The following is a 12992-nucleotide window of genomic DNA, read 5'->3' on the forward strand; positions in this document are numbered from 1 at the left end:
CTTTCTATGATTTTGGGTTTTGGTTTCATGGTAAGAAGTTGGAGGAGAGATGGGAGTTACAGGGGGGCAGAGTCTTCCTTCGCTTTCAGCAAATGGAGAAGCTCTAAAGAACACTGGATTCGAAGCCATGGCGGTTCTGGTTCTGGTTCTGGTTCTGCCTTTTGTGTTAAAAAGAGGCCTGGTCTCATTTTTGAAAAGGCGACGAGAAGGGTAAAAGCGTGGGCTTTGGGCCATGTCCAAAGGGTCTTTCTTGCTCTTGCTCGATGATGAAGAAGATGCAGAAGACCTACATGACTGAAAAGGCGCCTGCAACATGCGAGAGATTCTCTGCTTCAGTCGACTTTCCATCTCTCTCTCTCTCTCTGTGGTTGCTTGCGGTGTGAGTCTGAAGAAGTCAAGAGGATTTTATATTGCTATGGACATTTCTCTCTCTCTCTCTCTCTCTCTCGCTTTGTGTGGGTTTGCAAAAGTAAATGGATTTTATATGTCTTTGGACATTTGGGGAGAAGGGTGTGGACACATAACACTCGACATCCAACCATGGTTGTGTTTTTTTTTTTATTATATATCTTCAAAGCATAATACAAAAAATTCGATGTATATTAGATTAATAGAAAATTTACTGACCCGAGGTAAAATTAGAAAAATAAAAAATAAATAAAATAAAACAAATAAAAATTAGAGATCTGTCCTTCCGTATAATGACCTATTTTTAGGCTATTTGTTATTAACGCAAAAAAAAGACGGTATCTGCGTAAATTTCCCTAAATTAATTTCGTCTAGATAGAGAGAGAGAGAGGTGGTCAGATGGGGAAGGTGCAAGTAGGTGGAAAAATAGTATTTTCTCTCTCTACACCTCCCAATTTTCCATGGAAAGTGAATTGAAGAGCTCCTGCTCCTTCTATTCTCCCTTTTTGTGCAAAATAAATATTCGAGAGAGAGAGAGAGAGAGAGAATTTTAAGGCATTGAATGCGACGCCCCACTTACCAATATATTCCAGACAGAGAAACAGTGGCCAATTTGCTAAAACAAGGAGATATATATCTCTCTCTCTCTCTAACAAATTAAGGAAGTAAACAAAAGAAGATGAAGGTGACGGAATATGTTACGTTGTGATGTTTACCAATCACAAAAACATTCTTTCAAAAATTATCTACAACACATGTCCTCTTTTCAGCTAACCTTTAATTTAGAGAGAGACTGTTTTGTGTGTGAGAGAAAAAGGACAACATGTTCTTTGTCCACTACCCATTTATTTGAATCTAAATTCAAAATTACCCACCATGACAGACTTAATTGAATTAAATAGAAAAGAAAAATGCTGCTCATTTTACCCCTTCTTTTTCAAATACCTACAAGCTACCCAAATTAAATAGTGCAAGTTTATTAAGACAGATGTCCCCCGCTATTTTAAAAATCAAAGTTTAGAAAACAAACAACTGTTTTGAAAGAATGGAAATTAACGTTGAGATTCCAAAAACTAGTAAAGAATGACTATGATTTAAAACTTAGATAAGACAATTAAGGCCCAATTCTTCTTATATTGAGTTCAGTTAGGGTGACGCCTGCATAATAGATTGCTAGCCTCTTCATTCTGAAATTTGAAGCTCAAAAAACAATACAGATTTGACAAGTCTGTCGGAATTTGAAAATAAACGGTGTAGGCGGTATGTTACAAAATACATTATATTTAGGGCTTAAAATCATCATTTTTCTCCATACTCATAATGTTGGTAGTTGAAAGATGAATTTGAGGATTTTCCAGTGTAGAAACGATCTTTTCGGATTTAGAGCCGCAGCTCTGTCCTAACCTTGTTCTCTTACATGTAACAAAACAATTGAGCGACTAATCTTTGTGTAGCAAGGGAATAAATAGTTGTCTTGCAAGTAAATAAGTTTCTTTCTGCAGAAAAGACATTTTGGCAACCCATTTATATAAGAATCGTGGTAATCCTGATGACTAGTGAGCGAGATATCGAGCTCGATCTTCTAGCCTGATAAGCTAACTAGCTATTCGCATGAGAGAGAAAGAGGGGTTTAACACACTCTATATATATATATATATATATATATATATATATATATATGTAGAAAAATTTAAAAAACACTTATAAGTGAAGTGTTACAGTGTTTCACTTTCGTCACGGACTTGCTATATCTATGACAGTTTATTGAACGAATCCACAATGTTCCGCGTGAATTTTTTGACCGCGATAGACCTAGTATGTCTATGACGGTAGGCGGATGAAAAACGCATGCCATTCGACTTTTTTGGACAGCGATTAGCCTATGGGTGAAATCACTGTAACAGCCACGGACAAGCTAACATGTATATATATATATATATATATATATATATATATATATAGATGTGTGTGTGTGTGGGGTTTGCATAAGGTTGAAACCTTAAACAATCCAATTAAAGTGGACCTCTAATTTCGATCATAAATGAAATTTTGATACAAAAAATTCTCAGGATGGCTTGAGAATCTATATTCATCTCTAGTTATAAAATTTTAAACTCTAAAAATAGTTCAAATTAAGTAGATCTATAAACACATGAAAATCTTGTAAATGAACGGTTTAGATAATATGTTGCAAAATACACTATTTCATAGACTCGAAATCTTTTTTTCTTTTTATATTCATACATCTCGATGTCGAGATAATCAATTATAGGATTTTTCAACGTCCAAATAGCTTTTTAAGATAGATTTTTGAGGTGCACCTTTAACTCTACATTTTAAGGTTGCAAACTTTTATATATATATATATATGGAGAGAGAGGAAAAGGGGGGGGATAATTTTCGAAAAAGAAAAACGATCATTTTTTTATGATGCATGAACTCTCCCCCGGGTTCTTCGAATGCTCCTCTCGCAAACTTGAGTCTCCTGTTCACAATTATTATTACATTACATTATATAAAGGAGTCATCAGAAGCCAACAAAAATCACAAAATCCCATGGTAGAGACAAATAGAAGAGACGTAAAATTAAAGAATACGACACGTTGAAAGATATAGTAGTAGAAGAAATGTCAGCTCTCTCTCTCTAGAGTTGTAGGAGAAACGTCAGTCCTCCCTCTCTCTCTCTCTTCAGCAGAAAAATGTAATGGCCAAGACAGTGTTTCTCTGAGTCCTTTGTACTTAACAAGTGATCCGAAAAACAAGGGAAATTGTCATGGTACCCTTGTCTTTTAGCCTAAACCCCTCGTTGATGACACCAGGGACTGATGCTTCAGGTGGGTTTCACGAGGGATTCCCCTAAAAACTCTCTCACTCTCTCTCTCTTCTTTCACTGTAATTTTATAAATCTATCCCACCGACCCGCCCTCTCTCTTTGGCCTTTGACTTAATTTGGTGGATGCGGTTTTCATAGAAAGAGAATCCATAAGCATCCAACGACAGGAGACAGGAAGAAAGAGGTGTAGAATCACCCTTTAAACCAAGCAAAAACAATGGGTAGGAGACACGAGGATGCAGCTTTTCGACCCCTTTCTTCCCTTTCCCCTTAGACAATCCAAAAACAAATCTGTAATATGCATGGACTGCCCTCTCTCACTCTCAAGGAAGAAGATAAAGTATGCATGGATCTCTCTCTCAAAATATAATGTGTGTGGACCAGTGTTCGAAAAATCAAACCCGCCTTACCAACTGGCCAAAGCCCGGATTCAAGTAACCGGTAAATTAGCCAATTCAATTGCCCTAACCGGATAGGTCTTGGCCAATCCAAAAAGTATTAAAAAAATAAAAAATATGAAAATTAAACAAAGCACATCCAAATAAAATCGAAAAGTAATAAAAAATTAAATTTTAAAAAAATCGATTTGATTCGAGGGCATTTTCAAAATTTTCTGAAAAATATTGAAAACAGTAAAAATAAGTAATTATAGCTATAACACTTTTCAAGCTTTGTCAAAATGATAATAAATATTCAAAAATACACATACAAACAAATCCCTTATTTTAAAAAAAAGTTATATTTTTTTTGGAAAATTATAGAATACCTCCCTAAAATCAGTTTTCTACACATCTTACTTCCCAATACCTTTTGTATTATACCTTAAACCCCAACACTATTTTTCTTTGTCTTTACCAGTTAAATAATTAATGCATTTTGGGATAAAATTGCCATTTTTTCTCTTTCTTCCTTTTTTTTTTTTTTCCCTCTTTTTCCTTTTAATCACATGACCCTATCTCTTACTTTCTCTCTCTACCTTGCTCCACCTGTCTCTATCTCTTTCTCTCTCTACCCTCCCTCACCGTTTCTCTCTCCATTTTTTTTTTTACAAATCTTTTTTGTGTTCGACAAGGAGTGTGCCATACTGCATTATGGGTAAAGAGGGTTACTGGAATATAATGCAGTCCGGACCGCATTATATGAGGATAAAATTCACTGGAATTTATGCGGTCCAGTCTAGCACATTCATTACTGAACCGAAATTTTTTTGTTCCAGATCGCATTATGTTGTACCGGACCGCATAAATTCCGGTAAGTTTCTCACATAATGCGGTCCAACATAATGCTTGAGGGACCGAAAAAAAATAGCAAAAAAAAAATGGACAGAGAAACGGTGAGGGAGGGTAGAGAGAGAAAGAGTGAGGAAGGCTAGAGAGAGAAAGAATGAGGATGGATAGGGAGAGAAAGAGAGAGGATGGGTAGAGAGAGATAGAAAGAGAAAGTAAGGAGAGGGTCATGTGATTAAAAAGAAAAAAAGCAATATAGTTTTGGAGTTTAGGGTATAATACAAACAACAGTGGGTAATATGCATAGAAAGTCGATTTTGGAGGGTATCTATAATTTTTTTTTTTTTTTTTAAAATTTTGTAACATACCTGGCCAGACCACCACAACTAAATCGACTAGTACTTGATTCCGGTTTTACCGAGTATGGACAGACCACCAATGCCTCTCTCTCTAACTCTCCCCCCGCCGTACCCCTCCCCTTTTTTTCCGATTCTATGCGGGATAAAAGAGCTACACCGTATTCCCTCAAGGTCAAATTACTCACTTAGTTCACTTCAAATTATGTGACACCCTTTTGAATCACTAAACTCGTATATTAATAAAGAAAAAATAGGTTTTAAGGTCCTAACCCTAGGACCATGTTTATTCTATGTTGTTTGTTTCTAAAGTTTTTGCTAAGCTGAAGACCTTACATGCTGGACAGTTTTTGTTTTTATAGATTAATGGTGGGAATAGACAATAAGATGTTATGTTGAGGCTGCTAGACAAGGTGAACACGCAGTTTGCTCCTGCAGGAACAAAATAGCTAATCTTTTGGCTGCAAGCTATATCTCTCTTTCCCTTTTCACCCCGTATCTCACTACAATAATGTTTGCCCTAATTACATCGGGAAGTCTTATATTGAAAAAGAAATTCTTATATTGAAAAGATTTAAACTACTTTTATTGATTTTTGGCACATGAAGGTGCATGTGGTAATTTTACGTGTATAGTTTTGAATATGTTAAGAAGCCGGACTCAGATCCAGACTGGATATCCCTAGTACAACTTGGATGGATCCGAGTCTGATTCAATGATTTTGTTAGAATTTAGAAACAAATGAAAATCAGAAGACTTGAACACCTCTTCGGTCTTTTGTCGGGAACTGCCGGCCCCAAATCAGCATGTTTTAAATTGGAGCAACGAATTTTCCAAGACTAGCTTATTGAAGGAAAAATGAATTTTCCAAGACTAGCTTATTGAAGATGACGAGTTTTCACTCATCAAGATAATCATGCTTTTAGGATAAATTAGCTCAATCCAAATCGTTAGGATAAGGCTCGGATGATGACAATGATAAAGTACTTGTTTTAGTATGTAATATAAAGGACATTGTAGGAAGACCCTCTGTTTCTTGGTGGCTCCCCTTATCATGTGTTACATATCCTGGCTCTTGAGATATTTTGAGACCAGGCCACCTTAGCAAGTAGGGAGGTGCGCATAATGTCCATTAGCAAGTGGTGTTTCTAACTAGGAAAAGCATGGGGTGAGTTTGCCCGCTCTTGCAATCTCTCAAGTTTATGAAAGATTTAGGACTAAAAATATAGATATTTAGGAACCAAAACTCATCCTAAATTACCATGAATTCATTTCCACCGTATATCCATGTATATGAAGCATCAAAAGTAATTTGTAATGATTTTTGAAGAATTTAATGGACTAGAAAAAAACAAAAAAAAATTGTTGAAAAATTTATCAACAAATTTTAAATAGTTCATATTATACGGGTACATCAATAAATTTCCCTAAATCATTTAAGCTAAGGGTGGCAATGGACCCAGGCCCGACTCGGGACCCAAGGGTAGGCCCGATCCGGGTCAAGGTATGGGTTCAAAAATTGGATCGATCGAGTCGAGTCCAGGTCCAAATCTTGGACCTTAATACTATTTGGGTATGGGTCCGGTATTATTTTTCGCTTACCAATATATGAAATATACTTAACATAGTTAAATACATAGATATTTTAATGTTTGGGTCGGGTCCAGGTCCTATGAATTCAGATCTTGTCAGGTTTGGGTTCGGGTCTGAGTCCCATAGCATTTTTTCGAGTCCATGCCCGGGTTTGGCCAGACCCGGACCCGATCCGACCCATTGTCACCCCTAATTTAAGATAGACTTTGGGTGGGTGGACTCACTTTAACAAGCGAGGTTTTAAATATCGGCAACCTAGATCTGAATTGACCGCTCTGGAACAGGAATCGATCAACCCGATCTAGATCGCTGTAAATATCAAGAATCGGTCAGTTCATGGGTGAACCGGCCCATTCTCTAACAAAACTGACCACAAAACCGGCCAATTCTATGAAAGCACCATTCCCACTATATTTTTAAATTTTTTTTACTTGATTTTCAGTTTTATACCAAGGAGGTCAACAATTGAGGCCATTTTCCTACTCATGCAACTGATTGACAAGTCCAGGGCAAAAGAAAAAGACCTCCATATGACCTTTATTGATTTGGATAAAGCTCATAATAAAGTACCTCGATATATAATTTGGTGGGTATTGAAAAATAAAGAAGTCTCTAGATACTATATCGACTTGGTGAGGGATATGTACAAGGCAGCCCTAACTAGTGTACAAACAACTAATGGAGAGAAGAGAGTTTTTAGGAAAAATAAGTCTACATCGATGATCAACGTTGAGCCCATACATCTTTGTCATAGTTATGGTCGACTTAACTAAGCACCTAAAAGATGAGATACCATGGTGTATGTTGCTCGTGTATGTTGCTCGTGGACAACATAGTGTTGATCGATGAGACTCGAAGCAACGTCAATGCAAAGTTAAAACTTTGGAGGGTTATTCTAAAATCTAAAGGTTTTAAAATTAACTAGAGTAAGACAAAGTATATAAATGCAAGTTTAGGTCCAGTTTGGATGTCAAAGAAAAAAACATTCACATTTAAAAAATGCTATTTTTTTCCTCCTCAATTGAGAAACATTATCGTTTTATTTTATTGTGTTGGTAAACTGTTTGGATGTCTATTAAAATATGAGAAGAAAATTTTATTTGCCAGATATGTCTGTTTGGATGTGTTGCAATAAATTCTAAATTCGTATGTTTTTTTTTTTGCTACACAATAACAAACAAAAAGGACCCAAAATCTAGCGTCCTTGGTCTTATTTGCTCGTTGAACCTCTTCTGTGTGGTTCTTCACCTTCGTAAAACAATTCCAAACACTTCAACTGCTACAGATAAACGCCCTGGCTCCTTTTTTTGCTAATATTAACATATATAAACATGGCAGGTAAGTTTGTCCTCTGTGCCATTTTCAATAATTATTTTCCTTATAATGTATTATACTTCTGTCAAACTTAAGAAAACACAAAGACTAGATAAAAAGCTCCCAACAATCCAACACCATAACATCAAAGAAGAGGTGTACAAACAGTAAGAAGCAAACACTCTGTCTTCGTGATACTATCAATGCTATTTCTAGCGTTTCCACCACAATTGCCTCAACCCTGCAATAGCAAAGCAAGGAGAAGCACTCAAAAACTCAAAAAAGAAAAATAAATGCAATGTCCTCTTCATCTCTTTCTACATTAATCCAAAAATTTCCACTTAATATCCATCAAAACCCTTCAATAATCTAAATCTACAACACCTAAAGGCGTCAAATAAAAGCTCCCTGGACTTTGTTCTTTTGTTCATTCAAGCCCTAATTTCCACTTTATTTCCATCAAATAACTAAAAGATCTATTTGCTAAAAATAAGATGAAGTGCTAAAATGCTAACACATAAAGCAAATAAACTCATGTTTCTTTCCAACTCCTTCAATCCAAATATTATTCTCAGTAACTCAGTAAAAAACAAAGCATAAACAGAGAAGAAACCATGAAAAAAAAAGGAAAATCAGTCTTTGAAGCTTCTACCTAAGCTTTATCCATTAAATGCTCCAGAAAACCCTAATGTCCTGGCAAAAACGCACGACCAAAGCAAAGATCTACAAGAAATATCATGATTTATTGCCCTTTTCTATACATAAACGAAACAAAATCAAGCTTTGTTCATGACAAGTCTCAGAGTTCAAAAACACTTCTTGCGTGCAGGACGCAGCAACAGGGTCATGAAGGAGCCCTTACTGTAGATGCTCTGCATCCATGTAAGAGAGAGAGAAAATACAGAGGGGCACGAAGAAGCTCTTGTAGGGTTTTTTCCTCCTCTCCCTTCTCTGTGTGCCTCTTCGGCAAATTCTTTTTTTCTTGCTCATGAGAGAGAGAGCAGAAGGAGGAGAGGGAAAAGCAGGGAGGAGAGGGAAGAGCGTGAGGATTAGAGAGAGATGCCAAGAAATGTGACTCAAGCCAGAGCGTAAGGGTTAGAGAGAGAGACGCTAAGAAACGCGAAAAAGCAAAAAAAATCTAACTTCAATTTTTTTGGATGGCAATTTTTGCCATTGATGTGGGATTTTTTTTTCTTTCAATCTAAAAATTTGGAAAAAATGTGTAGTTGTCCAAACGGTCAAAATAGGTTTCACAAGATTTTTGTATTGCAATCCAAAAATATTCCAATTTTAAGTACGTCCAAACTGGCCCTTAGTAATAATAAGAGTAGAGAAGAGGAAGTAATTAAGATTGACCGCCAATAAATACCAAAAAGAACACACTTTCGATATATTGAATCATTAATCCATAAAAATGTAAATATTGATGAAGATGTCACACATATAATTAGAGCTGGATGGGGCAAAGTGGAGATATACAACTAGAGTTTTATGTGATAGCCGCATACTAATGATACGGAACGGGAAGTTTCTATATAACGGTTGTGAGACCAACCTTACTTTATGGGGTACAAAAGATCATTTATGCCCCGATTTTTTTTTTTTTTTAAGAAAAAAGGTTTTTTTGTTCCATTAAGGACACGAAGGGGTTAAATTGTAAAAATAAAACTCAAGGGTGAAGTTTATTTTCAAAATAAGAAAGAACTTTATTTTCCCCATTTCCTTCAAATTCGATATTTTTGTTCTCTCTCACTCGCTCAAGCTCTCATTTTCTCAACTCAAGCCTCATCCCTCTTAGGTGTGATTCGGGCCACCTTCAACAATGAAGTAATATTTACTACTTTAGAGTTTATAAAATAGAATACGAAAATATTCATAATAGCAACAAATTAAGAATCGCGTTTTCCAATTTTATTTTTTATATTTTGTTTTTGGTTTTAGATTTTAATTTTAGGTTTTTTTAAAGGGTCATTACAAAGGAAAAGTATACCAAGAGACCATTTACTTTTAGTACAAAGAGGTCACAACTATTTATGTCGATCAAATTTCAAATCATATGGTTATAAGTATATCTGTGACTAAACTCAATGCCCAACAATAAATTTCTTGAACTTTGTGACACACCCCAAGCCATCCAATTGGACATCTAATGATTAGGATTAATCGTGACCTCCTTGTACCAAAGATAGATGGTCTCATAGTACACAATCCTTTTTACAAATGGTAAAAGCCCCTCAAAATATTACTCAAAAATTTTTAAAAAAGGGAAAAACCTTATTAATTTTGGGGTTTTTGTTTTTTACATATAATACAAATAATAGAAATAAAAATAAAAATTAATAAATAATAAAAAAGAATAAATAACGTTGTTGTATTATTAATGAGTAATTTAGTATTTCTTTATTGCTTTAATAATTATATGAAAATGTATATAATTAGACCATTTACTTTTGATACAAGGATGTCACTATTATCATTGACCATTAGATTTGAAATAGGGTGGTTGAGGATGTGTCGTTGTTTGGGTATGAAGTCCAAAATAAAATTTATCGAATATATTGACAAACTTTCATCTATTAGATTTCACATCCAATGGCTAAAGGTGATTGTTATCTCCTTGATTCAAATATCAATGATCTTGTAGTATGGAATCCATATTTATATTTGTTTCTAATATTCTTTGAATTTTTTTTTAGTTTTTAGTTTTTTCAAAATTTTCTAGGGAAAATTACTAAAAAAAACCCCCAAAATGAGCTTTTTAAACCTTCACCCCCACCCTAATCTTTCTTTACTCCTTTTTTTAAAAAACCAACTTTCCTTACTAAACCCCCCCCCCCCCCCCCTCCCAACTGAAAAAGGTTTATTTTTTTTGTCAAAAATACCTCTTTCCGTACCTTGAACATGCGATCAAATCCTGCGGACGGATCCCAATTTCCATTAACACCGAACTGCGGTTATTATTTGTCGAAGTGCTTATGAGAAAACAATATGCCGGATTAAATATCTAAAATGCCGGACTGAAGTGCCTGTGTATCTAGGAAAAATATCGCTGGAGTGCTTCTTAGTATTGCCGGTGCACGTTTTTTAGATTCCGAACTGGCTATTAATAGTGAATCAATCTCCGGAGTGAATTCAAGAAAAGCGTGACTTTTTGTTTTGCATTTTACAGATGCCGGACTGCTTTTTTACAGTGAACTAATCTTTGGAGTGCTTTCTAATGTTGCCGGAGTGCATTTTACAGTGCCAGAGTGCTTATTTAACACTGAACATTCTTCGGAGTGCATTCAAAAAACGTCGGAGTGCTTCTTAGTTTTTCCGGTGCATGTTTTTAGATTCCGAACTACCTATTAACATTGAATCAATCTCCGGAACGGATTTAAGAAACCATGGAGTGATTTTTAATTTTGCTGGAGTGCTTTTTACAGGTGCCAGACTGATTTTTTACAGCAAACTAGTCTCCGGAGTGCTTTCAGAAAATGCCGAAGTGAATTTTAGTTTCGCCGGAGCGCGTTTCATATATGCTGGACTGTGATCTTCGGAGTGCGTTCAAAAAGTGTGGATCCCCCAAAAATGCTCCAAGTTCTTGGTTTGTTCCTTCATTCTTTGTTTGCTATAAATATTGGTTTTCTTTCACCAAACAACCTTCTTTCTCTGTCTAGAAAACATGTGCTGTGTGAAATCTCTCTCTCTCTAGAATACTTCTATTGTGTGAAATCTCTATCTTTTTCTCTTTCTAGAGTACCTCTATTGTGTAAAATATCCATCTCTCTCTAAAATACCTCTATATTACGTAAAGTCTCCCTCTGACTGTCTCAAACACAAACACAAACACACACTCTCTCCTCTCCTCTCTCTCTAGAATACTTCTATATTGGGTTGGAATTTCCTCTATATGTTATTTATTTTGCATACAGATAAATTCGATTAGTGTGTGGAAGCCAATGGAGAGAGAAAGAACTTCATGGAGAGGGAAAACTGTGACGAAGCTAATGGAGAGGGAAATCCGACGAGAAGAAGAGGTGACGAAGAAGCTGAGGAAAATAGAGAAAAGCGTGAGGAAGAAGCCGTGGTGGTGAAGGAAAAAGCTGTGAGCATGAGGAAGAGGCCGTGAGCCCTGAGGAAGAAACCGTCAGCATGAGGAAGATAGAGGAATAGGTAAAAACCAGTATTCGTGAGGAAAACATAGTAAATGGGTTAACGGGAGGGGTAAGAGCTAAAGGTGAAAACGAGGTAAAATTGCCTTTAACTCTTCTTTTTTTGGGTTGGGGGTTTTAGTAAGAAAATTTAATTTTTTAAAAAGAAGAGTAAAGAAATGTTAAGGTGGGGTAGAAGCTCTAAAAAGATCATTTTGGGGCTATTTCTAATTTTCCCAATTTTCTATATTTTTACCTATTTTCCTTATTTGAATAATTTTAGTAATTATTTTATTTATTAGAACAATCCGACTGGTCCAACCGAATCAATGCCTCCATTGGTTTGATCACCAGTCCGGTCCTAACAATATTGAGAGTGATCCATCATGATATAAACACGACGCCTAGGCCTTGTGTTGATCCGGCATGGTATCGGTCTTTGTACGCCCACAGGATGGGTTTTGTTGCTCATTTGCTCCTCTCTCTCAAAAGAGGGGCAACTGCAAAGTAATGGGCTTCACGTTGCGTGGCCAGGGTGATCGGATGTCACAACATGATGTTTTGAGCAGTGACTTAAAAATTTGTGACCTTATCCGAAATTGGGCGATTCAGATTGAGATTTACCATCACAGTATTAGATATGGTAAAAATCTAGGATTTAGTTTATTCAAAATAATAGACTCGCTGATCTTTTCGCAGAACCATTGATTCTTCACTGAGTCAAGCGAAAAAAAAAAAAAAAGATGACAAGTTTTCTCCTAAATTATTTTTTTAAAAAATTTGACACACAAATTATCGATTAGGCTGATTTTTCTAATTTGATTCCCCAATCCGACACGGGCACGGTCTGTGATCGATTTGAGTCACCAATCCATTTTTTTAACCCTGGGATTTGAGTTTTATTTTCAGTATGGGTTGAAAACTCCTTCGCCGGTAGGTTTAGTATCACGGGCCAATGAACAGGCGAACTGGTACCCTTTTTGGTGCCTTCAAGTTACTACACCAGCAGGACTAGTGAAAACTAGTCATGGACTTGTGGACCAACTAGCCCATTATACCGACCAGTTGATTGGTCAATAACTAAACTATGTGGTAAAAAAAAAAAAAAAAAATTATAAAAATAAAAACC

The 12992-nt window shown here is 35.9% G+C and overlaps 1 long non-coding RNA gene across 2 annotated transcripts; it reads right to left on the reverse strand.

The window, feature by feature from the left end:
- Positions 1-7758: 7758 nt before the first annotated feature.
- On the reverse strand, positions 7759-8847 carry LOC148781883 (uncharacterized). 2 transcript variants are annotated; one of them, XR_016055474.1, is made up of 2 exons: positions 8593-8847; positions 7759-7971 (listed from the first exon to the last, which is right to left on the reverse strand). It is a non-coding gene; the product is annotated as an uncharacterized LOC148781883 (long non-coding RNA). The 2 variants fall into 2 exon arrangements; XR_016055473.1 differs by having other exon boundaries at positions 8383-8847.
- Between the last annotated feature and the right edge of the window lie 4145 nt (positions 8848-12992).

The sequence above is a fragment of the Amborella trichopoda genome, chromosome 5 (genome assembly GCF_054954075.1).
Source record: "Amborella trichopoda isolate Santa Cruz 75 chromosome 5, AtrichopodaSantaCruz75HAP2 v2.0, whole genome shotgun sequence".
Lineage (NCBI taxonomy): Eukaryota > Viridiplantae > Streptophyta > Magnoliopsida > Amborellales > Amborellaceae > Amborella > Amborella trichopoda.